The 25,489-nt window shown below is 42.5% G+C and overlaps 1 protein-coding gene across 14 annotated transcripts in view; it reads left to right on the forward strand.

Moving 5' to 3' along the window:
• DISC1 (DISC1 scaffold protein) overlaps positions 1 to 25,489 on the forward strand; it is a 419,870-nt gene that overhangs the window by 80,009 nt on the left and 314,372 nt on the right. The gene's annotated exons all lie outside the window — the stretch shown is intronic.

The following is a 25,489-nucleotide window of genomic DNA, read 5'->3' on the forward strand; positions in this document are numbered from 1 at the left end:
ATGCTCCTTAGAAGCAAGGACGGTGTGACTTCATCTCATGTACTTTGGACATGTTATCAGGAGGGACTAATCCCTGGAGAAGGACATTGTGCTTGGTAAAATAGAGGGTCAGTGAAAAAGAGGAAGACCCTGAACAAGGTGGATTGACACAGTGGCTCAAACTTAGCAATGATTGTGAGGATGGCGCACGATCAGACAAGGTTTCACTCTGTTGTGCATGAGGTTGTTATGAGTAGGAACCGACTCAATGGCAGCTAACAATAACTCATTCTATTTCAACTCTGAAAACCTGGTTCAGTGTGTTGAGCGTTAATCGTTCTTGTGACATGTGCATATGAGGTTTCTGGCACAAGGTAGGCACTAAGTAAATGTTTTGTGAGGGAATTAATGAGTGACTTAGTGACTGAGGAATCACAGGATGGTGCAAATGGTTAATAGCTCAGCTGCTAACTGCAAGTTTGGAGGTTTGAATCCAGCCAGGGAGTGCCTCAGAAGAAAGGCCTGACAATCTCCTGACAAATCAGCCACCGAAAACCCTATGGAGCACAGCTCTACTCTGACACACATGGGGTCTCTGCGAGTCAGAATCAACTCGATGGCAACTTTTTTTTTTTTCACAAAATTTTTTTTTTTTTTAAATGCAAAGAGGCTATGAAGGCAAGCTAGGGTAAGAACAAGGAGAAGGCATTCTTGCCAGCTGCAGGTTGTGGTAACTTCTCAGCTCATCTGCAACATACAGGATGGGAGTGAGTGAGGGTGAAGGCCCTTGTAGACATTGGCTGAGGTAAAAAATATCTATTGTGAACCCACTGTATATAGCAGCACTTCTCAAACTAATGTACGCATGAATCACTTGGATATCTGGTGAAAATGCAACTGCTGTTTCAGTAGGTCTGGGGTTGGGCCAGAGACTCAACGTTTCTAACAAACTCAAGCTGCTTCTCCGGGAACCAGATTTTCAGCAGTGATGGAATCTGAGGCACCAGACTATATGCAGGGTTTTAAAAAAGACACCAAATACCGTCCTCAGACTCTTATCTCAAGGAATTTTTATAATCCAGGAGCGGAGATAGTGCAGTTACACAGAACGATGATACAAGCTGTAAATAATATGTACCTTAAAATAAAGACAAAACCAAACCCCAGTGCCATCGAGTCGATTCCGACTCATAGCGACCCTATAGGACAGAGTAGAACTGCCCCATAGAATTTCCGAGGAGCGCCTGGTGGATTCGAACTGCCGACCCTTTGGTTAGCAGCCGTAGCATTTAACCACTACGCCACCAGGGTTTCCAAAATAAAGACAAAAGGTGTTCCAAAAGGGGAGAAATTACTTCTGCTAGGTGTTGTGGTGGGTGAGGGATCAAAGACCTGTGGAAGAGGTGGTGGTTTAGATGGGCCTTGAAGGATGAGTGATAAGTGACTGGAAGAGCATTTTCTAGAAGGAACGGAAATGGAAAAGCCACTGTTATTACTAGCCACCATCTAAATTTTGGTTGTCTTGAAATTTTGAAATTTGAAATTGGCTATTGTCTGAAAGGAGCCCTGGCAGTGCAGTGGTTAAGAGCTACAGCAAGCTACAGCTGCTAATCAAAAGGTCAGTAATTTGAATCCACCAGATGCTCCTTGAAAATCCTATGGGGCGGTTCCCTTCTGTCCTATAGGGTTGCTATGAATCAAAATTGACTCAACGGCAGTGGGTTTTTTTTCTTTGTCTGAAATGGATCACTTACTGCAGGGCCCAGTGCGTGGACTGACACGTAGTAGGTGATCAGTAAACTTTTGTAAATTGATTGTTAAGTTATTAGGGAAGTTTGGTCAAAGTTTGAGATGGAGAATTTATTGTAATGAGATTTACTGAAATGGGATTTGAGTGATACTTCCTTTCCCATCTAGTTTACCCAGGGTTATATTTAAAAAATTAAGAATTGTTGAGATTTTTCTTTACGCTCAGATTTTAAAGTCCGTGTGAACTTTCCCTTTCCTCTGCTCGGAGCAGCTGCGTAACATGCTCTGTCTCAGGCAGGGGCATGCCGGTGCCTGTGAGTTTGGCAGGAGAAATGAGAAGGCTGACTTTGTCTCCCTTGGTTTTTGTTGCTTTTTTCTCTTTCTTTCTCCTTTCCCTCATAAAAATGACTTTGTGTTCCAGTGAAAGCAACAATTGGCACAGAATAGAAAGTTACATGTTTTATCTTATCAAAGTGTTGGCAAATTTACCTGCTAATGCCTTGTGGGGAAACCATCTCAGGGTTCTAATTTACATCCCACCCTCTCTAGGGAAGTAAAGTTAATATTTTCATATATTCTTGTATAGGGCTGAGAAGGGTTTGAGAGAGAAAGAATAATACTTTTGGTATGTGTTTCAGGTCTTTCTCCAAGAGGTTCAAAATTATCGGGTTCATTTCGTTAGTGCTTGTCCTATGTCTGTGGTCAGCTGAGGTGCAAGGAGGAGACCACTGTGGCCCACAGAGGGAAACACTTCTGCCTAGAGATGGGAAATGAGGGGTCATGGTCTGTCATGTGGCTGGGTCATGTGGCCGGAGGAATGGAGGACGTGGGAGGGAGAAGAAAAGAGTGTGGGAAACCATGTTCGATAGGGTTACTACTCTCATTGTCCCTGCCTTGGTTTGTGGTCTGTCACATCACCCTGCTAGCTCGTGCCCAGCAGTGAGCTTGGGAGGTGAGGACACTCCTGAGGTGAACAAGGTGGAGTTGTGACGAGTAGGAGCAAAATTTTGGAAATTCAGAATTTTGATGACGGTCACTGATTATGATAAGTAATGCTGGCATTACCCTGCTTGCTTAGAACTTCTTTCTCAAGTGGCCAGCACCGAATTCCTTTCTTTATCCCTTGTCGCAACCAATATCCATTAGGACAAAATTCTAGTACAATAGCCAGTGAAGCATTGAAGGGAAAATGATCACAGCACAGGCCAAGTATAATCATACTATATAGTGAGACCACTTTTGTCTGAATTACCATCATCTCTATTTTTCTGAATTCTATCTTTAGCAAGCAAGACTTTTCTGACCGTGGTTGCTCTTCGTGGATGAGGTCTAAATTATCAAACCCAACAACTTTTCTTTCATTGGGACCACTCCCATCCCTCCCTCAGGGCTGAGTCTGAGTGGCCACCAGGAACCTAAAAGTTAACACTAGAAGCCTTCTCTTCACAGAACTATAGATGAGACTGAGCACAGGGCAAGTCTGCAGCTTCCTTCCACTCCCTTTCAGATCTAGCGTAGGAAGAAGAAAACAAGATTTAACAGGATCTGGTCCTTTCCATGGTGTTGGGACTGCTGGAGTAAATAGGAGGTGTATGTCATTTTGGGGTCCATGGGACAGAAATGCTATTCTTGGCAGCCGTTTGTTTTTTGTCTTCAAAAGTGGGCTGCATTGGGGTCTGTTTGGAGACCCATTTCCAGCTAAGCCATCACTTAAAAGTATTTACAGAAAAAGAGTAGCGCTGGACACGAACGCAACTATCCATGCGATTTCGGGTTGCAGCTCCCCTGCGCATGCGCTTCCTTCCCTCCCTGCACCCCGGCACTTCGCACCATGGGTCATTCCTGCTGGCTGTCTACAGAGCTCTCTTGCCTGTTTATCTGAGGGGTGCTGCAGGGCACCCTTGGCCTGGGATGGCGAGGCTTCCATTAAAACCAAACCACGGAATCCATGCATATTGCAGATTCCTGCTCCCTGCTGGAGGAATTCCCATTACCCGTTTTTTCCAAGGAGGCGTGAAGCTGTGCAGTGGGAGAAACTGCCGTGTATGTATTCTAGCCGCCCTTCTTTGTCTCTGGTCCCCCGAGGGCCTGGAACATTTTCTATCTCCACGTGGAAAACCTGGCTTTGTAGAAGTTGTGGAGACATACCTTCACTAGAAAGTTTCTAAATTCTGGAAATTCGTGGGAAATGGCATTTCAGTGACAACTAGGAAAGGAACCTGGAGAAGGCCCCACTCTGGGAAGCATAAGGGAAGCTTTCTACTGTTGTATCCAAAAATTAGGCTGGTAGGAAATGAGCATCGTATTACTGAAATTGTACACTTTCAGCATTATTTTCAGGCGGGTGCTTGCCTGTCTGTCTCCTTTTACTTCAAGTAAAACTTAAAAATTGGGAGATGAACTATACATTAAAACAAATGCATCCTATACAGAGAATATATACAAAATGTCATTTATTTAACTTGGTTGTATTGTCTTAGCTTCTTTTTCTGTTTACAGGAGAATTGATGCTTCTGTCCGTTAAGGGCAGACGTCCTAGCCAGTGGTGACTTTTAGCTCCTCCCCGTTTGTGTTTGCAGGTTTATGTGCTGGCATTTGTCATGTGTGCTGAGGGTACATGTGGGCCATGTGGCACTTTAGATTTGAGCTTTGTGTGCAGACCCTGCTGGTTTATCTGCGTCAGACGCACTTCCCTTTGATTTGCAGCATGCAGCATGTTCAGCGTGATGCCTTGCCACCCCAGTCCCTTCTCCTGTCTGGGTGTGGAAGCAAGGGCTTTGTGAGACTTTAGAGCTCTGGAAGTAGAAGCACAGTGAAGTGGTTTGTTTCTTCCAGTATTGTCTCAGTGTCTCCTCTTGGTGGCTGTGTCTCTGTGCCTCCTCCATGTCGGTGTACCTCTCGGGGTATGTGATAGCTGTGCTTTGCCTTCCTGGTCCTGGAACATAGCACCTGTTTCTGCAAGAATCACAGGGAGTGTTGTCACGGTTCATTGTTCATGATAAAACCTGACAGTGCCAGGGTTAAACACGCTGCTGAATACAAAAAAACAAACCAGACCAAAAAAATCTTTTTTCTCCACCTCCTCTTGCTAATTATGGGCTTATCTGCAATTTGGACACACCTTCTTGCTTTTTTTTTTTTTTTTTCTTGCTGGCTTGGGATGGAACAGTTTTTTAATGGGTGTTTGCAGGAAGTTGTGCTAGTAGTGGGTACAATGTCTTATTTTTTATTGTGCTTTAGATGAAGTTTTATCGAGCAAATTAGTTTTCCATTAAACAACTAATACACATATTGTTTTGTGACATTGGTTGCCAACCCCACAACACATCAACACTCTTCCCTTTTTGATCTTGGGCTCCCCATTATCAGCTTTCCTGTCCCCTCTTGTCTTCTCGTCCTTGCCCCTGGGCTGATGTGCCCATTTAGTCTCGTTTTGTTTTATGGGCCTGTCTACTTTTTGGCTGAAGGGTGAACCTCAGGAGTGACTTCATTACTGAGTTAAAAGGGTTTTCTGGGGCCATACTCTTGGGATTTCTCCAGTCCTTGTCAAACCAGTAGGTCTGGTCTTTTTTTGTGAGTTAGAATTTTGTTCTACAATTTTCTCCAGCTCTGTCCGAGATCCCCTATTGTGATCCCTATCAGAGCAGTTGGTGGTGGTAGCCAGGTGCCATCTAGTTGTGCTGGACTCAGTCTGGTGGAGGCTGTGGTAGTTGTGGTCCCTTAGTCCTTTGGACTAATCTTTCCCTTGTGTCTTTGGTTTTCTTCATTCTCCCTTGCTCCAGACAGAGTGGGACCAGTGGAGTATCTTTGATGGCCGCTCACAAGCTTTTAAGACCCCAGATGCTACTCATCAAAGTAGGACAACATCTTACTCTTTTTGTCTGTATTTGCCTCTGAGAATCTGTAAGCGATGTGATTTCCTCATGCTGTGGAGTCTGGATTTATGGAGCAGAATGGGGGCAGGAAGTACTTGAGAAGATTGATTTTGAAACTGCCCTCAGAGGTTTTCTGTGTTCCTGCCACTCTCTTCTAGTGGGTGAGAGGCTGGCTGGGATCCCAGGAGAGCAACCTCCCTCAAGGAGTCCTCACTGGGCCCCAGGAACTCAGACAGGACGAAGCAGCTCACATGTACAGAGAGAATGATCACAGTTCTTGGGAAGTTTACAAAACCCTCTTCTGTGTGGGCTTCTTTTGTTTGCCATCAAGTAGATTCTAACTCATGGTGACGCCATGTGCAGAGTAGAACTGCTCCATAGGGTGTTCAAGGCTGTGACCTTTCAGAAGCAGATCACTAGGCCTGTCTCCCAAGGCGCCTCTGGGTGGATTTGAACTGCCAGCATTTTGTCTAGTAGTCCAGTGCTTAACTGTTTGTGCCACCCAGGGACTCTAGGACTTTAGAAATGTCAACTTAATTCTCAAAACTTTTCAAGGAATGTTTCCCTTTTTCTGCAGATTGAGAAATAGGTAACAGAAGTGGAAGGGGTGCATCTGTGATCAGAGCATAAGCCTAAACAGAACTGAGTCATACCGTCATTTCAGGCACAAATCATCTCTCTACTTGGCACAAATTGTTGCTTTTCCCCTCACAGGAGGGGCATAAAAGACTCAAGGCAGAGCTAAACACTAAACATATCCAGGTGTTTCTACACAAGTTTGAATAATTTGGTTTGACCATTAGATGTTTGTTGGAAAAGTGAAAAACAACAATGACAAAAAAAAAAAAAAAAACAAGCAGCAGACTCCTGTGACACAGTATGTGGGCTGACCACTCTTTGCCATTGGAGAGCCTGGCTGCCCTTGGCCTTGTGCTTTGTCCAAAGCTTCCAGTAAGTTCATAGCAGAGCCTGCTCTTAGGCCAGTGCCATGATGGGGCCCCATCCACAGGCACAACCACATATTGAGTAGTGCCAGGTATCCCATGCCACGGTAGACAAAAATGTGCACGAGATGGCTAAACTCAAGGAACGTACAAGCTAGTTCAGATCAAATATAAATGATGTAAATACATGAAATTTTAGTTAACATATTTTATTGATTTTTTTTTTTTTTGTATGAGGACTCTCCCCTTTAAAAAGACAGAAACCCCATTTAAATTAGTACCAGCAGAAAAGAGGACCTAATGTTTGGCGTGGCCAGTAACAGCAAGGGTGTGGAAGCTAGGGATGACTGTAGTCATGGAGTCAGTGCTTCCAGGACCCTCGCTTTTCTCTCTGCATTTGACTTATTCTCTCAAACCACTTGTTTCGATTACCTGTTGCTACATGTAGTAGGTGGAAAAATGGCCCCCAAAAGATTTCCATGTCCTAGTCCCTGGAACTTGTGAATGTGATCTTGTTTGGAGAAAGGGTCTTTCCAGATATGATTATGTTAAGGATCTTGAGATGGGGCGATGTTCCTGGATTATCTGGGTGGGCTGTAAATGTAATCACAAGTGCCTTTATAAAAGGGAGACAGAGGGAGATTAGACACGTGGAAGAGGAGGAGGTGATGTGACCATGGAGGCAGAGATTGGAGTGATGATGTGGCCTCAAGTCAAGGAATGCTGGCAGCCACCAGCTCAAAGAAGCTAGGAACGGATTCTCTCCTAGAGTCTCTGGAGGGAGCACAGCCCTGTTGGCACCTTGCTTGCAGCCTAGAGAAACTGCTGTCGGGTATATGGCTTTTAGAAATTTGTGCTAATTTGTTATAGCAGCCACAGGAAACTAATGCAGCACATAACAAACATCCCAACACTGAGTACTTAAAACAATGACAACTTTGTTTTGCTCATGAATCTGCAGTTTGGGCAGGACTCAGTGGGGTCAGTTCATTTCTACTCTGGACATCAGCTGAGGCAGCTCAAAGGCTGAGGACGGGAGCCACTGAAGGCTCACTCACTCACATGCCTGGTGGTTGATGCTGACTGTCTGCTTGGAAGTCGTGCAGCTTCACAGTGCTGTATTCTGTTCATTAGAAGCCAGCCGCTAAGTCTGACCCATACTCAAGGGAAAGGAAATTAGACTCCACCTTTTTAAAGAGAAGAGTGTTAAAGAGAGTTTGTGGACAACTTTTAAAACCACCACAGACTGCCCTCTGTCCTCAAGAATGTGTTTATATTCTTTGCATGTGAAAAATATACTTATCCCCTTGCAAGGCCCTTCAAAAGTCTCTTCTGTTAGGGCATTTGGATCAGGTTTAATATCCAGGATCTCTGTGTCTCATTCAGCTCCAGGTGCAGAGGAGGCTCCTTAGGTGAGAGTCCTTGAGCACAGCTCCTGGAGTACATTTCCTTTTTATGATCTGGAGACCTGTGAACTAAGGACATTAGCTCTCTACCACTCGAACCCAACATCCACTGGTGGAACAGGCACTGGATAACCACTGTAGATGCTCTGCTCAAAAGAGGGAAAGTGGTGGGAGGGGAAATGGGAGGTCCACAGCAGCTGCTGGTTCCTGTTGTTGTTTTTAGGTGCCATCGAGTTGGTTCCAACTCACAGCAACCCCATGTACTTCAGAATGAAACACCACCTAGTCCTGCGCCGTCCTCATCATCATTGTTATGCTTGAGCCATTGTTGTAGCCACTGCATCAGTCCATCTCTTTGAGAGTCTTCCTCTTTTTCACTGACCCTTTACTAAGCATGATGTCCTTCTCCAGGGACTTATCCCTCCTGATAACATGTCCAAAGTATGTGAGACAAAGCCTCGCCATCCTTGCTTCTAAGGAGCTGTACTTCTTCTAAGACAGATTTGTTCATTCTTTTGGCAGTCCACAATATATTCAATATTCTTTGCCAAAATCCTAATTCAAAGGCATCAATTCTTCTTCTGTCTTCCTTATTCATTGTCCAGCTATTGGCATATGCTGTCAGTTCCCTCATCAGGTCTCAGCCCTACTGCCAGGAATGGTTCTCCATGGCCCTTGGTTCTGTACTCTGAGTCATCCTTCCTATTCCGTAAGAAGTAGCCTGAGTTTGTAGCTGAGTAGTTTTCTCAGCCTACTTCCCACCCATATAAGCTTGGGGGTCTAAGTACCTTTTTTCATTTTGTACTTTCTCTTTCCCTTTCCAAGTTAGTGTAATTCTTTTAGAAATATTTTGGATTTCATTTCATATCAAATCAGTATATAATCAGCTCCATCAGACAAAAGCTATATCCACAAATCTCTTCGAGATAGCCCCTTCTCTACCTACCCTGTAAGGCTGTTGGGAGACAATACTCCTAAGATTCTTACAGGGCTGTTTGACTACTTGGAAAGGTCTGTGATGGACTTCCTTCAATTATTCTGGACTCTTAAAAAGAATTTTATAGTTTACACCCTTGGCCTCATCTTTTGACCATGTTTTCTTGGCAGAGCTCTGGGTTTGATCTTTGTCAGGAAGCCATTTCTTAATCTTAGTATTCTTTGCACCTGGAGATAAGAAATAGTTTTAATTTTGAATCTGAAAAGTCCTGTCTCCTTTATATTTAACAGTTAATTTTTCAGCTTATCTCTTTCTTCTTGCATTATACTACAGGTAGAGAGAAGAAGCCAGATGATACTTTCAACATCCAGCCTGGAAATTTCCTTAGCCAGGCCATCGAGTCCAATAGGCACATTTTCTATTTCCACATTCCCTCGGGTGACAGCATTTCCAAACTTTCTGCCACTACACAAGGGTCCCCTTTCTTTCAGCCCCCGATAATACATTCCCCTCTTTCTTTGAGCCCTCACCAACTGCCTCCTCAAATCCATCAGGCTTCTGCTAATAGTCTCTTTAGGGCTGTTCCAACTTCTAGCTACTGCCCATCCCCAAACCACTTCCAAATGTTTTAAGCACATGTTTTGGAAAAAAAAAAAACAACCCACCATAATACCCAAATCTGCACCACTTATCTATTGCTGCATAACAAATGACTCCAAGCTTCATGCTGTATTACAGTGACAGCATTTATGTGCTCACAAACCTGTCATTGGGGCAGAGCTCAGCAGGGACAGCCCTTCTGTGCTCCATTCAGCATTAGCTGGTGTGGGTCGAAGACTGAGATCCGGAAGCAGTTGAAGGCTCCTTTTCATGTCTGGTAGTTGATGCTGGCTGTAAGCTGAGACTCAGCTGGAGTTGTGTCTGTAATACTTATTTATGGCTTTTCCATGTGTCAATTTGGTGTTCTCATGGCATGATGGCCAGGGTCCCAAGAGAGACAGAGAAACAGAGTAAGAGAGAGGGAGCATGCATGTGAGTGTGAGTGAGTGTGCAAGAGCACTGAGGATGCTGCAACACTTTTTATGACCTCACCTCAAAAATCATGTAGTATTAATTCCACTACATCCTATTCATTTGAATCAAGTCACCAAGGCTGGCTTATCTTCTAGGGAAGAGGAAGTGGACTACCTTTTGTTGGGAGGAGTGTCAAAGACTGTGTGGGCATGTTTAAAAACATCACCTTATTCTATGTGGCAATTCAAGATTTTGCATCAACAGCACCAGGACTAGAGAACAAAAGGGTATTTCTCTTTCTTAGTATGAAAACTTTCAGGCAGGGCTCATGTCAGGTGCTGACTCCTTGGACCAATTACTGTAGCCAAAGGGATGAGCAACTCTGATTACTGAGTCTGGCATCTGCCTGTCTCTGGGGTAAGGTGGGGTACATTGTTCACTGGAAGATGGGGGAGCTGGTGCTGAACATAGTGACCAGTATACACTTACTGCCTAGTTAAACATGTACACATGAATAACTAATGAATGATCAAAAGCAACACATGAATAAGGGAACAGTTTCAATGTGAGCGGTGTTAAAAATGTACAAAGAAGGTTAAAATGAAAACACTCTGAATAGAGTTCATTCACTAGTCAAGAAGCATTTATTGAATGCTTCCAAGGGGTGAGGGACGGGGCATTGGGGGTTCTTGCCTCCCATGCAGGAGACCTGGGTTCCATTCCTGGCCAGGGTACCTCATGCATAGCTACCACCCATCTGTCATTGGAAGCTTGTGTGTTACTCTGAGGCTGAACAGGTTTCAGTAGAGCATCCATACTAAGATGGACTAGGAAGAAAGGCCTGGTGCTCCATTTCAGAAAATCAGCCAGTGAAGACCCCATGGGTCACAGTGGTTTGACTCACAACTCTTCATGGGCACGGTGCAGGACTGGGGAGCTTTTCTTTCCATTGGGCATGGAGTCACCATGAAATGGGGGCCGACTCCACGGCAGCTAACAACAGCAACAACTATTTCTGAGCAGTTTGCTGGGTGAGATGGGACACAGTGGCGAATTAGACACAGTGCCTCCCTCCCCAAACCTGGGTCTCGTGTGAGCTTGAAGTTGCCTCCTTTTGGCATATGTTCCAGAGACTCTTGTCCTCATCTTCCCAAGGAAGCAGGTAACCTTTGATTTGTCTCTGATTGTGGCAGTGTCTCGGGGGGCTTTGTGTGTTTGGCTCAGGAGGAACTGAGTCTATCAGCTGGTTATTATAGGTGTATAATATGGTGCTGATTGGACCACATCTTCTCACTGAATTGGCTGATTGATGAATTCACTTTTCAGAATTAACTCTTCTATTTCTGCATGAAGTGACAATTAGAAATAATTAAGTCTTATTCAACCTGGGATAGTCAGCATTTGAAAAACATCTTTGGGAGCCGTATAGTTTTTCCTCCTTTTTAAAAGTGTTTATTCGTTTATATATTTAGTCTTAATTTTCTGTTAGTTTTTTAGTTCAGGTGTAATTTCCATACAATGAGTCGTGGAATGTTTAATACCCATTTCTGCACTGATGGATCAGTGAAGGGAGCCCAGTCCAGTACAGCTAAGGGTCCGGGGGCTTGGGGCACATACCTGAGTGTTGGTGTGGCCAGCCTGCTTTTTTGTCCTCTTGTCTGTCCTTGAGCTTCAGTTTGCTCCTGGATGAACTAGGAGTAATAATGCCTACCCTGCTGTGTGGTTGGAAGGCTAAATGTCATGACATATGTGAGGTGTCTACACGGTACCTGGTGGCCAGATATTAAAGAATTATATGTTCCCCTTCCTTTCTCTGCCTTCTGCCCCCAGCTACTGTATGCTAGAAAACACTATGTACAGTGTGAATGTTTCTTGATAATCTTCCTGCCAGCATTTAGCATCAGTAAGCGAGCATAAAATAAGATCAAATGATTTGGCCTATTTTCTATTTGGCAGTAAGAAGCTTATTTTCTCATAGCGTGATTTCTTTTGATCTTGAAAAAAATTGGAAATGAGGTAAAGCAATATATACTAAGACATGCAAATTATAATGAGGCATTTAAATCTTGACTACTCCTCACAGCTTCTTAATGGAAAACTACCTTTCTTCTCTGCAGTCTACATTTTATAACTTTGAGTCTCTTATTCTCTGCCTGGTGCTTTGATGCCTGACATTGGGTGACATTGAGAGAAGGAAATTGTGAAACCCCACTTGGGCTTTGCAAGAATTGGGTTATTCTGGCTCTGAGGGTGGAAGGAAAAAAATGGAAAGAGGAAGGAGGGAGATGGGAAATACATGAAGTACTAAAGACAAGATGGAGGAAGACAAGAAGAGTTGAAAGACAGTGTTCTGGTCATTTTTTTTGGGACTCTGCTGTTTTGTGACCTGCACTCTCATGGCCAGAGAGGGAGAAGGGGCAATTCTCAGATAGCTATTTAGTCTTTCCATTTAGAAGCTGACTTGAAAGCATGGTGCCCCTTTCCTCAGCATAATGGCAATGAAATGGTAGCTTGCTCCTTCATGGGGCCCTTTGTACTGGGTGCTGCATCACTGGAGAGCTAATTTGATTGTATTAACTGTCCAGTCACTTGATTAAACCTGCATCCTGTCTAATAAAATAACCAACTACAAATGTACTTCCAATACAGTCTGGGTGGCAGAGAGGCACAGCAGAAGAACTTTTGAGTGGCTGTCCCCTCCAGATTTAACAAGCTCTGCCCCTTGTTTCCTGCTTTCCTGTGCAGGTCAGAGCCCTTACCAGGTGCCTTGGGGTGGGTCTGGGCTTTCCCTAACAGTTGGTTCTACCAGGTTCTACTCCCAAACCAAAAAAAAAAACAAAAACAAAAACACTAGTTTCCACCAAGTCTGTTTTGACTTATGGCAACCCTGTGTGCATCAGAGAACTGTTCCATAAGGTTTCTTTTTCTGTCTTTCTTTATTGTATTAGATGAAGGTTTACAGAACAAACTGACTTCTCATTAAACATTTAGTACACATATTGTTTTATGACATTGGTTAACAACCCCATGACATGTCAACACTCTCCCTTCTCGACCTTGGGTTCCCTCTTACCAGCTTTCCTGTCCCCTCCTGCCTTTTAGTCCTTACCTCTTGGGCTGGTGTTCCCCCTTAGTCTTGTTTTGTTTTATGGGCCTGTCTAATCTTTGGCTAAAGGGTGAACCTCAGGAGTGACTTCATTACTGAGCTAAAAGGGTTTCCGGGGGCCATATTCTTGGGGTTTCTCTAGTCCCTGTCAGGCCGGTAAGTCTGATCTTTTTTTGTGAGTTGGAATTTTGTTTTACGTTTCTCTCCAGCTCTGTCTGGGACCTTCTATTATGATCCCTGTCAGAGCAGTCAGTAGTGGTAGCCGGGCACCATCTAGCTGTACCGGACTCAGTCTGGTGGAGGCCGTGGTAGTTGTGGTCCATTAATCCTTTGGACAGTCTTCCCCTTGTAGCTTCAGTTTTCTTCATTCTCCCTTGCTCCCAAAAGGGTGAGACCAGTGGAGTATCTTAGATGGCTGCTTATAGGCTTTTAAGATCCCAGATGCTACTCACCAAAGTAGAATGTAGAACATTTTCTTTATAAACTTCCATAGGATTTTTGATGGCTGACTTTTCAGATGTAGATCACCAGGCCTTTCTTCCACGGTGCCTCTGGGCGGACTGGAACTGCCAGCCTTTTATTTAACAGCTGAGTGCTTAACTGTTTGCGCTGCCTAGGCATTCCATTCATGAACCAGTGGGGGCTTAAAGCAAGACATGAACATGAAAGTTGCCCGAGAAGCCCTGTCTTTGGAAGATGATTTGGGACCCATTTTTTTGGTTTTTAAGTTATCTAGGGAAGCTGGAAGAGATTTCCTGTAAGAATTGGAAACAAAAATTTTTATGGTATACCAATATTTGAATGTTTTACCAAGGTCTTCAGTTGGGAGGAGGCAGATACTGGGCAGGACCGAAGGGCATCACATGAGTTCTGGGTAGAAAGTTATAGGAGGAATTGTTCTCCTCTGCCTTGGTGCTTGTGCTGGTGGTTGGGAGTCTGTTTGTATGACCAGGAGCCTTGATGCAATTTTGAACTTGCCGGAGGAGTTAAGCCTTGCCTCCTCCTGCTGGCTCTTTGCTTCACTGAGCCATTGGTGTGGGGCCCTGCATTGGCCTTTTTTGTCAGTGGTGGAAGGTAGACCGAGTGGGTAAAGGTCACAAGGCATTTGTTAGGAGTAGGGACTGTGTGGAGTAGTAAAATAAGAAGCAGTGAAAAAGAGAGACTACCCCAGCAAACTTCTGTTTGCCAGAAGTCTACAAATGCCACAGACTGATCACTTTTCAGTTCTGTGTGTTAGCTGCATTGGCTGCCTGTCACAAGAACACAGTCATCAGACAATTCTGTGACCTCCTTGCTTCACTGTGTCTGCTCATCCTAGCCTGAGGATTGCTTTCATATTACATTTGTTTTCTGCCAGTCAAATCTCTCCTTTAAAAAGAAAAAATTCCTGAATGTGTGGCAACCTAAGATCTAAAGACATTATATTTTTTCTACTGTCCCTTTTATAAACTCTTTTTTTTTGTTGTTGTGCTTTAAGTGAAGGTTTACAAACCAAGTCAGTCTCCCATACAAAAATTTATACACACCTTGCTATATACTCCTAGTTGCTCTCCCCCTAATGAGACAGCACACTCCTTCCCTCCACTCTCTTTTTTCATGTCCGTTCGGTCAGCTTCTGACCCCTCTGCTCTCTCATCTCCCCTCCAGACAGGAGATGCCAACATAGTGTCATGTGTCTACTTGATCCAAGAAGCTCATTCTCACCAGTATCATTTTCTGTCCCATACTGCAGTCCAATCCCTGTCTGAAGAGTTGGCTTTGGGAATGGCTCCTGTTTTGGGCTAACAGAAGGTCTGGGAACCATATCCTCCTTCCAGTCTCAGTCAGACCATTAAGTCTGGTCTCTTTAAGAGAATTTGGGATCTGCATCCCACTGCTCCCCCAGGGCTCTCTGCTGCGCTCCCTGTCAGGGCAGTCATCGGTAGTAGCCGGGCACCATCTAACTGTTCTGGTCTCCGGCCAATGCAGTCTCCGGTTTATGTGGTCCTTTCTGTCTCTTGTCTGCTCATAATTACCTTGTGTCTTTGGTGTTCTTCATTCTCCTTTGCTCCACATGGGTTGAGACCCATTAATGCATCTTAGATGGCTGCTTGCTAGTGTTTAAGACCCCAGAAGCCACTCTCCAAAGTGGAATACAGATGTTCTCTGCATAGATTTTATTATGCCAGTTGACTTAGATGTACCCTGAAACCATGGTCTCCAATCCCCCACCCCTGCTATGCTGGTCTTTGAAGCATTCAGTTTATTCAGGAAACTTCTTTGCTTTTAGTTTAGTCCAGTTGTGCTGACCTCGCCTGTATTGTATGTTGTCCTTCCCTTCACCCAAAATAATTCCTGTCTGCCATCTAACCAGTGAAAACCCCTCTCCTTCCTGCCCTCCCTCTCCCCTCTCGTAACCATCAAAGAATATTTTCTTCTCTGTTTAAACTATTTCTCCAGTTATTATAAGAGTGGTCTTATACAGTATTTGACCTTTTGTAACTGACTAATTTCACTCAGCATAATGCCTTCCAGATTGCTCTATGTTATGAAATGTTTCACAGATTCATCATTGTTCTTTATTGATGCGTAGTATTCCACTGTGTGAATATACCATAATTTATTTATCCGTTTATCCATTGATGGGCATCTTGGTTGCTTCCATCTTTTTGCTATTGTAAACAGTGCTGCAATGAACAGGGGTGTGCATATATCTGTTCGTGTAAAGGCTCTTATTTCTCTAGGGTATATTCCAAGGGGTGGTATTGCTGGATCTTACGGTAGTTCTATTTCTAGTTTTTTAAGGAAGCGCCAAATCGATTTCCTAAGTGGTTGTACCATTTTACATTCCCACCAGCTGTGTATAAGTATTCCAGTCTCTCCACAACCTCTCCAACATTTATTATTTTGTGTTTTTTGGATTAATGCCTGCCTTGTTGGAGTGAGATGGAATCTCATTTTAGTTTTGATTTGCATTTCTCTAATGGCTAATGATTGTGAGCATTTCCTCCTGTGTCTGTTAGCTGCCTGAGTGTCTTCTTTAGCGAAGTGCCCGTTCATATCTTTTGCCCATTTTTTAATTGGGTTATTTGTCTTTTTCTTGTTGAGTTTTCGCAGCATCATGTAGATTTTAGAGATCAGGCCCTGATTGGAAATATAGCTAAAACCTTTTTCCCAGTCTGTAGGTAATCTTTTTACTCTTTTGGTGAAGTCTTTGGATGAGCATAGGTGTCTGATTTTTAGGAGCTCCCAGTTACTGGTTTCAAAACATTTTTAGTAATGTTTTGTATACTGTTTATGCTATGTATTAGGGCTCCTAACATTGTCCCTATTTTTTCTTCCATGATCTTTATTGTTTTACATTTTATATTTAGGTCTTTGACCCATTTTGAGTTAGTTTTTGTGCATGGTGTGAGGTATGGGTCTTGTTTCATAATTTTGCAGGTAGATATCCAGTTATGCCAGCACCATTTATTAAACAGGCTCTCTTTTCCCTGTTTAACTGACTTTGGCCCTTTGTCAGATATCAGCTGCGCACATGTGGATGGATTTATGTCTAGATTCTCAATTCTGTTCCATTGGTCTATGTATCTGTTCTTGTACCAGCACCAGGCTGTTTTGACTACTGTGGCGGTATGATAGGTCCTAAAATCAGGTAGAATGAGGCCTCCCACTTTGTTCTTCTTTTTCAGCAATGCTTTCCTGATCCGGGGCCTCTTTCCCTTCCATATGAAGTTGGTGATTTGTTTCTCCCTCTCATTAAAAAATGTCGTTGGAATTTGAATTTGAATTGCATTGTATCTATATATTGCTTTTGGTAGAACGGACATTTTTACAATGTTGAGTCTTCCTATCCATGAGCAGCTATGTTTTTCCACTTATGCAGGTCCCTTTTGGTTTCTTGGAGAAGTGTGTTGTGGTTTTCTTTGTATAGATCTTTTACACCTCTGGTAAGATTTACTCCTAAGTATCTTATCTTCTTGGGGGCTACTGTAAATGGTACTGATTTGGTGATTTCCTCTTCGATGTTCCTTTTGTTGGTGTAGAGGAATCCAACTGATTTTTGTAAGTTTACCTTGTATCCTGACACTCTGCTGAACTCTTCTATTAGTTTCAGTAGTTTTCTTGAGGATTCCTCAGGGTTTTCTGGGTATAAGATCATGTCATCTGCAAATGGAGATACTTTTACTTCTTCCTTTCCAATCTGGATGCCCTTTATTTCTTTATCTAGCCTAATTGCTCTGGCTAGGATCTCCAGCACAATGTTGAATAAGAGTGGTGATAAAGGGCATCCTTGCCTGGTTCCCAGTCTCAGTGGGAATGTTTTCAGACACTCTCCATTTAGGGTGATGTTGGCTGTTGGCTTTGTATAAATGCCCTTTATTATGTTGAGGAATTTTCCTTCTATTCCTATTTTGCTGAGAGTTTTTATCATGAGTGAGTGTTGGACTTTGTCAAATGCCTTTTCTGCATCAAGTATAAAAATCGTGTGATTCTTGTCTTTTGTTTTATTTATGTGGTGGATTACATTAATTGTTTTTCTAATGTTGAACCATCCCTGCATACCTGGTATGAATCCCACCTGGTCATGGTGGACTATTTTTTTGATATGTTGTTGAATTCTATTGGCTAGAATTTTGTTGAGGATTTTTGCATGAGGGATATAGGTCTGTAATTTTCTTTTTTTTGTGGTGCCTTTGCCTGTTTTTTTTTTTTTTTGAAACTCTGGTGACATAGTAGTTAAGTGTTACGGCTGTTAACCAAGAGGTCGGCAGTTCGAATCTGCCAGGCGCTCCTTGGAAACTCTACGGGGCAGCTCTACTTTGTCCTATAGGGTTGCTATGAGTTGGAATCAACTTGATGGCATTTGGTTTTTAATGGGTTTTACCTGGTTTTGGTATCAGGAATATGTTGGCTTCATTGAATGAGTTTGGGAGTATTCTGTCCTTTTTTATGCTCTGAAATACCTTTAGTAGTAGTGGTGTTAATTCTTCTCTATAAGTTTGGTAGAACTCTGCAGTGAAGCCGTCCGGGTCAGGGCTTTTTTTTTGTCGGGATTTTTTGATTACCTTTTCGATCTCTTCTTTTGTTATGGGTCTATTTAGTTGTTCTACCTCTATTTGTGTTAGTTTAGGTAGGTGGTATGTTTCTAGGAACTTATCCATTTCTTCTAGGTTTTCAAATTTGTTAGAGTACAATTATTCATTGTAATCTGATATGATTCTTTTAATTTCACTTGGGTCTGTTGTAATATCACCCATCTCATTTCTTATTTGGGTTATTTGCTTCCTCTCCTCATTTTCTTTTGTCAGTTTGGCCAGTGGTTTACCAATTTTGTTAATTTTTTCAAAGAACTAGCTTTTGGTTTATTAACTCTTTCAGTTTTTCTGTTTTCTATTTCATTTAATTCTGCTCTAATTTTTCGTATTTGCTTTCTTCTGGTGCCTGAGGGTTCCTTTTGTTGCTCTCTTTCTGTTTGTTCAAGTTGTAGAGATAATTCTTTGATTTCAGCCCTTTCTTCTTTTTGTATGTGTACATTTATTGATATAAATTGACCTCTGAGCACTGTTTTCGCTGTGTCCCAAAGGTTCTGATAGGAAGTGTTTTCATTCTCATTGGATTCTCTGAATTTCTTTATTCCATCCTTAATGTCTTCTATAACCCAGTCATTTTTGAGCAGGGTTTTGCTCAGTTTCCAAGTGTTTGATTTATTTTCCTTGCTTTTTCTGTTGTCGATTTCTACTTTTATGGCCTTATGATCAGAGAAGATGCTTTGTAATATTTTGGTGTTTTGGATTCTGCTAAGGCTTGCTTTATGATCTAATTTGTGGTCTATTCTAGAGAATGTTCCATGTGCACTAGAAAAGAAAGTATACTGGGCTGCTGTTGGGTGGAGTGTTCTGTATGTGTCTGTAACGTCATGTTGGTTGATTGTGACATTTAGATCTTCCAGCCTTTATTGAGCTGCTTTCTGGATATCTTGTTGTTCACCAAAAGTGGTGTGTTGAAGTCTGCTACTATAATTGTGGAGCTGTCTATCTCACTTTTCAATGCTGTTAGAGTTTGTTTTATGTATCTTGCAGCCCTGTCATTGGGTGTATAAATATTTAATATGGTTGTATCTTCCTGGTATATTGTCCTTTTAATCATTATATAGTGTCCCTCTTCGTCCTTTGTGGTGGATTTAACTTTAAAGTCTCTTTTGTCGGAAAGTACTATTGCCACTCCTGCTCTTTTTTGATTGTTGTTAGCTTGATATAATTTTTTCCATTCTTTGAGGTTTAGTTTGTGTCTCTAAGTCTAAGGTGTATGTCTTGTAGGCAGCATATACATGGATCTTGTTTTTTAATCCATTCTGCCACTCTCTGTCTCTTTATTGGTGCATTTAGTCCATTTACATTCAGTGTAATTATATGTAGGTATGAGTTTTTCATTCTGATGTCTTTTTTTGTGTTATTGACAGTTTCTTTTTCCCACTTAATTTTTTGTGCTGAGTAGTTTATCTTTATATATTATCTTTTCCTCTTATTCATTGTTGTTGATTTTGTATCTGCTGAGTCTCTATTTTTTTCTTGTATTTTATTTCGATGAGTAGGATAATTAGTCTCCTTTGTGGTTACCTTGATATTTCCCCCTATTTTTCTAAGTTTAAACCTAACTTTTATTTCTTTATATCGCCTTGTCTTCCTCTCCACATGAAAGATCTATGACTACATTTCTTAGTCCCTCTCTGTTGTTTTAATGTTGTCTTCTTTCACGTAATAACATTGCTGTTTCCCTGTTTTGAGTGTTTTTTATATCTTGATTTATTTTTGTGATTTCCCTGTCTATGTTGGCATCTGATTGTTCTGTCTGGTGTTCTAGTCTTGGGTTGATACCTGATATTATTGATCTTCTAACCGAAGAACTCTCTTTGGTATTTCTTGTAGTTTTGGTTTGATTTTTATGAATTCCCTAAACTTCTGTTTATCTGGAAATGTCCTAATTTCACCTTCATATTTGAGGGACAGTTTTGCTGCATATATGATTCTTGGCGGACATTTTTTTCCTTCAATGTTTTATGTAAGTCATCCCACTGCCTTCTTGCCTGCATGGTTTCTGCCAAGTAAAAAAAAAAAAAAGCCGAGTAGTCCGAGCTTATTCTTATTGACTCTCCTTTGTAGGTGACTTTTCGTTTATCCCTAGCTGCTCTTAAAATTCTCTCTTTATCTTTGGTTTTGGCAAGTTTAATTATCTCTTGTTGACTTTTAAAATCTACCTTATGTGGAGTTTGATGAGCATCTTGGATAGATATCTTCTCAGCTTTCATGGTATAAGGAAAGTTTTCTGCCAACAAATCTTCAACAATTCTTTCTGTATTTTCTGTTGTCCCTCCTTGTTCTGGTACTCCAGTCACTCATAGGTTATTTTTCTTGATAGAGCCCCACATGATTCTTTAGGTTACTTCATTTTTTAAAAGTCTTTAAAATTCTGATTTTTCTTCAAATATATTGGTGCCAAGTGCTTTATCTTCAAGTTCACCAGTTCTGCCTTCCACTTGCTCAGTTCTACTCCTCTGACTTTCTATTGTAATTTTATCGTTAACCTTCTGAGTTTCTGACTGCTGTCTTTCTATGGATTCTTGCAGCTTATTAATTTTTTCCTTTTGTTCTTGAATAACCTTTTTAATTTCTTCAACTGTTTTATCTGTGTGTTCCTTGGGTTGCTGTGCATATTACCTGATCTCGTTCCTGATATCTTGAAGAGTTCTGTGTATGAATCTTTATTCTGCATCTCGTAATTCCAGGAAGGTACCTTCATCCAGAAGATTTGTTGATTCTTAATATTGAGAACTTGTTGAGGCAATCATAGCCTGTTTCTTTATGTGACTTGATATTGACCGTTGTCTTCGAGCCATCTATAAATGATTGTATTAATTTATTTTATGTTTGCTTACTGTGTCCTAGCTTATTGCTTTGTTTTGGTATGCCCAGATGGGTTGCTTGAGTGAGCTAGCTTGATTATTTTCACCTTTGGAGCTCTAATGTCCTGTCCCCAGATGGCTAGAGCTGTTATCAGGTATAACAGTCTAGGAGTCCATTCACTTTTCTTGTATGAATTCAGCTCAGGTGTCTTGGTAGCTGATCATCAATGTGTGGTACAGGCTCTGTCCTACAGTCTTAGAGGGGCAGGGGTGATTGGTATAGGTACTGGTATCTGGTTGCAGCAGAGTGTCATGCTCTGAACAAAGCAGGGAGCTGAGAACCATCCCCTGAGTGTCTGTGAAAAAGCACATCTGTGTCCTCTAGAATATACAGGTGGGTGGGTTCTGCCAATGGACCATGGGCACCCAGTGCTTTTGGTTGTAAGGACTGGGAGGTACCAGTTATCCTTGGACCCTTGTCGCGGGTGGTTGAGTGACCTTAGTGGAGTCACCAGTGCTTAGGCCCCTGATGTGAGTAGGTGAGGACCCTATTTAATAGACAAAGTGGTATCAAATATTAAACACCTACATCTTCACTGCACAGCTGAAATGGTTGCAGTCTGTCAGCAAGGGTCTATTCTCCTGAAATAGGCCCACACAGGTCCATGCAGGGGAGAAAGGTATTCAAAGTCTATGGACCGTTTACGCCTGGACAGGAGCTGCTTCAGTCCTGAGCTTCCGGTTAGTGGAGGTGGCAAGTTATCTTTTCCCTCAGTTGTGACTTTATTCCTATTCCAAGGCCGGGAGGATGGCTCTAGGTGCTTAACAGGGCCTATCTCAGGCCCAGGGAAATCAACAGCCTTTGAAGCTGGCTTGGGTGCGGGGGGCATGATAAAATACATGTAAGTACTTAGCTTTTGCTGAGAGTGCCGCTCTTCTCTGGTTCTGGAGGTATGAGTAGGCTGTGTGGCTTGGCTGCTTCTACTTGAGGAAAGGGCAGCTGAATGCTACTACTAGCCCGCCACAGCTGCTCTTGGGAATGGTGCCTGAGGGATCCCAGCGATTCAGGTCCAGCAACTCCTCTCTGCTTCTGAACCATCTGTCCCTTCTCCTGCCGCTCAGTCCGTTTTCTAACTTTGCCTTTGATGTTCAGGGCTCCTAGCTTGTCATATATATAATTGTTTAACTTGTTTATTTGGGTCCTTGTTGTAAAAGTGATCACAGGAAGCGTCTGGCTATTGCCACCTCTCCCTTTATAAATTCTTCATCTTTGTTACATGTCAGCCTAGCAATTCTTGCTCTATTTCCTGCGGCAATGAATGGCACCTGCATTCATGCAGCAACTCAAGCAAGAAAAAAACTGGGAGTTAAACTGGACTCTAATCCCTCCATGGATATGGAGCCATTACATCTGGTAAAGTCCATCTCCTAAATTTCTTTCTTTTGTCCTTGCCCTCATGCCCACTCTCACCACCTTAGTCCAGGCTTTCATCAGTTTTTACCTGACCTAATATTCATCTCTTAATGGGTCCTTGGCTTCCATTCTCACTCTTCTCTCCCTCACTCTGCTCATCTCTCACATTGTAATAAGCAGTCTTCTTTTTCTAAAATGCATATAGGATCACTTTCCTAATCTCATGATTAACATAGTTTTCAGGATAAATGTTGAACTTGGTCTACAGTTCATGATTAACATTGTTTTTGGGATAAACATTAACCTTGGTCTATAGTTACATCATCTTGACCTGGCCCTTATCTTTCTAACTTCATTTCTTGTTACTTCTTCCCTACTTCAAGCACTTTCTCTTCAGTTCTTCAGCAGTCCCTGAAGACAGTGCGTCTTTTCACATGTGCTTTACACATCTGCCTGGACTCACTCCCCTTCTCCACCTCAGATCCTACCAGGCCTTCAAGTTGGTGTCACTGTCACTTCTTCAGGGTGCTATGCACGCCTCCCTGCCTCTTTAGATATTACTTTGTAATGCAACTCTTGGCTGTCCCCTTGACTGAACTATAAACTGCCTGGGGGAGAGAAAGGGGCCCTGTCTAATTTTAGTTTTTATCCCAAGTACGTAGCATAGTATCTGGTCAAACCAGATTATAAGAAATTATTGTTGGATGAAGAAATAAATGTTCAAAATACATCTTACCTATAAATGATGATTGTAAATTGGCGTGGTGAAGCATCTGACCTCCTCATTTAACTTCATAAGGGGGGGAATCATTATCAGCATCAACAGCCCAAGGCTGATTGCTGTGGCACAGAGGTCAGATGTACCTCCTCTCTCTAACCTTTTTACCAGTTCTGACACAAACAGGCACTCCAGTGGCACTCTATGTCTCTGCTGGGTTCGATAGTTTGTTGCAATGGCCACATAGAACTCACAGACCATACTCATAGTTATGGGGTTTATTAGGGAAGTAACAGGTTACAGTTCAGGTTCAGGAATGCTCAGGATACATTTCTTCAATCAGGACAGCCTCTTTTCAGCTGTGCCGCAGGCAGGCCTCTCTCTGGCCCGTGACCTCTTGGCCCTTCGGGCCTCTTGGGCTGCCAGGCCTCTGCCCTGCTTAGGTGAGTGTTACAGAGTTCTTTTAGCTCTGCCGGTAAGTGCCCGGAGGCACCCCACTCTGCCAGGAAACTTCCTGCCTGAAGGCATTCAGGTCTGTTGATCTGTAGATCAGCACACCTACTGTAACTCTCTTGGTCTATGGGCCAGGAAGCCCACTACTCCATCTCCTGTGGATCTCCTGGTTCTCCTGCCCCTGCTGCCACAGTTTCTCTGCCACTGCTTCTTATCATCTCTTGCCATCTCTGGTGTTACTGCCCTCTCTGTGTGTCCAGTATCTAGGAGGTCCTCAGCATAGGGATCCCAGGTCCAAAGGATGTGCTCCACTCCTAGCTCTTTTTTCTTTGTGGTAGTCAGGTACCCTCTGCTCTGGGATTGACTCTCTTTTAAGCCTAGTGGGATGGCAAAACTGATCAATGCCCTCATTAGGGTATCATGCACCTTGTTTTCATGGTCCCACCCCACAAGGGTGCCATGCACCCTATTGGCGCTATTAGCAAGCTTTCCAACCCCCCTGGTGAGCCACAAGCACCTTGTTGCATAGCCCACCCAATCTTTTGTTGGGAGTTACAAGACCATGGCAAGAAAGACCATATAAAAAATGATCCATTGCATTGCAATGATTATTACTCTTATCATTATTAATACACATAATAACCCAACCCAGAGCTGTCGAGTTGATTCTGACTCCTACTAATAGAATCACGAAGTATATAACACCTTTCCGGGTCAACATAGTTAAAAACCTGACAACGGTTTCTGGTTTTGCTGTTTACTAGCTATGTAAGCTTGGACAAATTACTTAATCTTTCCAAGTACAATTTTCCCATCTGTAAAATGGGACAAAAGGGTTGTTTTGAGACATAAATGAGATGGCCTATGCTATATATTTAGAAACCCTGGTGGCGTAATAGTTAAGTGCTACAGCTGCTAACCAAAAGGTCGGCAGGTCAAATCTACAAGGTGCTCCTTGGAAACCCTATGGGGCAATTCTACTCTGTCCTATAGGGTCACTATGAGTTGAAATCAACTTGATGGCAACAAGTTTTTTTTTTTTTTTTCTTGAATGCTATGTATTTGGGTTATAGACAACATGAATGAATGTTAGTTACTGCAATTATAATTACCAGTACAATATTTAGAAATTATGGGTCTATTTAGGTAATCTTTTTTTTTAAGCCTGCTGTCTTTGTGTTTTTCTGTTAAAATTGTTTGCAAACATGTTGTTGTTTTAGCAGCAGTGGGGGTACCTTACAGTGCCTGGTTTAATGTCTTTTGAGACTGGAGAAAAATCAGAAAGCCTACAGCAGAGGACCTTCTTAATATTTCACAGCAGACACTAAGGTTTTTTTCTCTCACGGAAATGTACTGGGTGGAGTGACCTTTAGCAGTTGATGACAGTGATGTAGCGGAAGGGACAGTTTTCCATTTGACCTTTATACAATGTGCCAGCTTGTCTCCCAACACAAAATAAATTGCAATTGACAGGCTTGATAGAACACTAACCTGACAGAAGCTTATTGTTTGGAAGGAGATAGGCATTGAAGCAGCCCCCGTTAGCTACAGACGTGGTGACTTTCCTATACCCAAGGGTGGCAGAGGAATGACTACCGCCTAAGTCACTGGCAGGACATGTAGTGTAATTAGTTCCTCTGGGATTTTATTTCTAAATGAGATTTGCTCACAATGAATTTTTAAGGCCATGGACTCGGTTCCTTTGCATGCACCACGTTATATTCTTTTGACTTTTCTGTCTACGTTAGCTCTCTTTTTCCTTTGCTGTTCATCACAGGGTGTTTCCTTCTCATCTCTTTTATTGCGTCATATTAGCCTCGGCAGTGGGTTTTTGGGTGGGTAAACTTTGCTAGCTCCCTTGAGTTTTGTACTAATAGACTATTTTTCCTTTGAGCTTTTTCTACATGAAGGCTAAAATACCAAATTTTCAAGTTTGCTCCTTTTCCCAGGTAGTTATGGTTCTGGGAAACAGGTAGAAAATGTGTTTCAGGTTAACTTTGTAGGTTTGGTGA

The sequence above is a fragment of the Loxodonta africana genome, chromosome 25, assembly GCF_030014295.1.
Source record: "Loxodonta africana isolate mLoxAfr1 chromosome 25, mLoxAfr1.hap2, whole genome shotgun sequence".
Taxonomy (NCBI): domain Eukaryota; kingdom Metazoa; phylum Chordata; class Mammalia; order Proboscidea; family Elephantidae; genus Loxodonta; species Loxodonta africana.